Genomic DNA, 3,527 nt, shown 5'->3' on the forward strand with positions numbered 1-3,527 from the left:
TTTTTTTACTTTAAACCGCATAAACACATTTCATTACACCAAATACACAAAATAATGTTCTTTTTAGCAGCATCATATGACCCCTTTAACATTTACATCATGTTGACAACTTCATGTGTGCTGCACTTGAAATAGAAATTTCTTTAACTAGAGTAAAGAAAAAAAAGTTACTTGAATCATGTTGTAGTAACATTTTCAAGTTGACTAGTTAAAAATCGAGAATCGGTCAAACGTTCTGAAAAAAAATCTAGATTTTATTTTTTTCCCATATCGCCCAGCCCTTTTGGAAATGTAAACTGATATTTTCTACTGGCACACTACAGCAAAAGATAGAAATAACAGACTTAAACCTTTTTAAATGACTTAACCTTTCTTTTTGGGGACAATACTAATTTGCCTTTTGCACAATATTGTGTATATATATGAAAATAATCACTTGATCCAATTGATTCATCCTCTAGACACTGTCTGAGAAAAGTCGAGAATTGGACAAGCTCCGATCTGAATGGACGTCCCAAACGACCTCTCTGTCCAGCAGACACATGCAAGATCTAACAGCTGAGCGTGAAAAAGCTCTGGAGGTAACCTAACGTGCATTTCAGTGTTGAATTCATTAGAAATTTTCTAGAAATGTTCAAGTATTTAAACAATTAAATAAGTTAATAATAAATTAGTTAATTAATTTGGTTATTTATTTTATATATTTATATTTGCTTATCTTTCTTTTTATTATCTTCTAATATACTCTCTTATATTTATATCTTTATATAGTTTTTTATTTTCTTATTTTTATTTATATTTATTTGTTTTATCTTTAATTTTTTTTAGTTAGTTATTTATATTTAAATGTATCATTTTATTCAATTTTTAATTAATTTTATTTTTATCTTCATCTAATTTTTCTTTATTGATTTTTATGTATTTATATTTTTGTTTGTTTTTATTTATATTTCTTTTATTTGTTTTATTTTTTAGTTTTTTTTTTAATTAATTTCTAGTTAATAAATGAATAAAACATTTTTGTGAACCAACTAAAAAATATCAGGCCCAGAAAGCTAAAGTTCTAAAAGCTTATTTCATTTACTGTATTTAATAGATACAAGCCCGTCTGCAGCAGCAGAACGAACAACTGCGGCAGGAACTTGAGTCATCTCATCACCGAAGCACCCAGCAGCTCCAAACCAAAGCCTCTGAGCTGGAAACGGCCAACAGGGAGCTCATTGACAAGAAATACAAGAGCGACTCCACCGTTCGAGACCTTAAAGCCAAACTGGCCAGCCTGGAAGAGGTGTGAGATTTATCCAGAAGGATGTGGTCTGGAAATCAAAAGGAAAATCTGATGTTTTAACTTTGTGTCTTTGTCCAGGAGTGTCAGAGGTCAAAGCAGCAGGTTCTGTCGTTGAGGAGAGAGAACAGTACCCTCGACACCGAATGCCACGAGAAAGAACGTCTCGTCAACCAGCTGCAGACGCGAGTGGCCGTCTTTGAGCAGGAGATCAAAGATAAAGAGCAGCTTGTGCTGCGGAACTTAAGACAAAACCGACAGCGCTTATGAGGATACTCGCGAGGATGACCATTTTGATGTCATTTTGTGTGTATTTGGCCACTTAAGCGTAACAAGCTTTAAGCACTTAAGTAATACATTTTTGTGATGATGCAACAATGACCGATTAGGCAAGTGACAATCCTGTCAACTGTCCCGAAACGCAAACTAAAGTCTTATATCGCAGCGTGCAGCAGATCTAGATGTGCTGATGTGAAGAGAAAGTCAAAGAGAGAAGACGCAGTACAGCTGAATCACTCACGCTGTTTTCATCTGATGGTTTGTTTAATTGAAACATTTTCAAGGCATTTTCTGCCTTCATGTTCTTCAGTAATAACTTGGCTAAACAAGCAGCTGAATGAAAACCAGCTCTCTCGGAAGCAGGAGACTTTAGGAATGTTTGAGACTCCTGCCGCAGGTCTGAGAACAGGAAGTGTTCCTCACAATATGGTAATTCATCTCTGTCACTGAAAGTCTAGCATAAAATCTGCCAAACAGGTTTTTGTCTGTAGATGTAGCAGGAAATCAAACCGTAGCGATCAGTTTGATTGTTTGCATGTCAGATTGGACTTGTCTTTTGAAGTGATGAAGCTGTTCTTGTCTTCTCTAGCTGGATAGCAAAGGTTTCCCCTTGTCTTTGGGACAGGGTTTCCCCATCACCTCTACCATAAACTCCAAATATCCTCTTCCTTTTTCCTGTGTGAGCTCAGGACCACGCTCTGTCCTGTCAGTGCACAATCAGACGTCTGGACCAAAGGCAGGCCTCATCTCCTCCTTTTCTCTCTCATGTCTTTTTTTCTTTCCTGCATTTATTCGTTTTTTTCTATAGTTTGCATGTCTCTATTGTAGTCTCTGCTCACACTGAACACAATTCAAAAAAGATTTATTTTTCAAAACTTAATCACTAAGTGTCCACTTTTTTTGTTTTTTTGGCCAATGCTTCGATCAGATCTGTAGTGTTTTATCTTCTGCAATTGCTATAACAACATTTTTGGCAATTAACATTTGTATTATACAGGGCTTAAAGTTCTCCGGCACCGTGCCGGATCTCTGGCGTGTGGCGTTTGGCTGCGGGGAAAAAAAAGATAGTTGTCCTACATTTAAAAACACTTGTTGATATCATGTTCGAGTTCATGAGTTCGCCTACCAATGTATGAGAGGAACACAGCTTTCACTCTCAACCAAACTAACATTACTAGCCAATCAGAAGTTTTTGCTCTTATAAACACGAGACGCGCATAATAGTTTCCAATTGCGGAGTCGCAGCTGATGAATGGAAAAGAAGCCTGGGTCTCGAGCGCGACACGTTGAAAAAGCTGCGAGGCGCAATAATCAAAGATTTCCATTTAGCGTAATCTATATTTACACAGAAAAGCTATTTAAAAAAGCAGCGGAGCTTTGTAAACAGCTCAGAGTAATCAGCAGCGCAAAGATAGTATATTCTGGGGCGCACCTTTGAAATAATGTACTTAATGTGGGCATCCCATGACAAGTCGGAGGATATTTGAACTCCAAGCAATTTAAAGGTGGAAACTCTACTAATTGCATGTCCTGAGATAACAGGAGAGGGAGGGGAGGGAATGTTGTCCTCTCTCCTGGCACTAATTACCATGTCCACAGTCTTAACTCCATTCATTGCCAGTGTAAATTCCTGTCCCCATTCCACTACAGAGTCCAAGGCCTTCTGAGTGAGTCCAGGTAAAGATCCCATTAGAAACTCTGTGATTGTTAGGCGACACGTTGAAAAAGCTGCGAGGCGCAATAATCAAAGATTTCCATTTAGCGTAATCTATATTTACACAGAAAAGCTATTTAAAAAAGCAGCGGAGCTTTGTAAACAGCTCAGAGTAATCAAGTCATCTCCATAAGAACGATATGATTGCCAGAACGAATTTACCGGGATTTTTGAAAAGGTCATGTTCACACATGATCTCTTAACGGTAATTTACCAGTAAAGACTGTATGTGTGAAAGGGGCTAAACTC

At 37.3% G+C, this 3,527-nt stretch overlaps 1 pseudogene; it reads left to right on the forward strand.

The window, feature by feature from the left end:
* LOC107704432 (spindle assembly abnormal protein 6 homolog) overlaps positions 1-3,527 on the forward strand; it is an 11,250-nt pseudogene that overhangs the window by 4,119 nt on the left and 3,604 nt on the right.

Source organism: Sinocyclocheilus anshuiensis, unplaced genomic scaffold (genome assembly GCF_001515605.1).
Source record: "Sinocyclocheilus anshuiensis isolate Anshui unplaced genomic scaffold, SAMN03320099.WGS_v1.1 scaffold1546, whole genome shotgun sequence".
NCBI lineage: Eukaryota > Metazoa > Chordata > Actinopteri > Cypriniformes > Cyprinidae > Sinocyclocheilus > Sinocyclocheilus anshuiensis.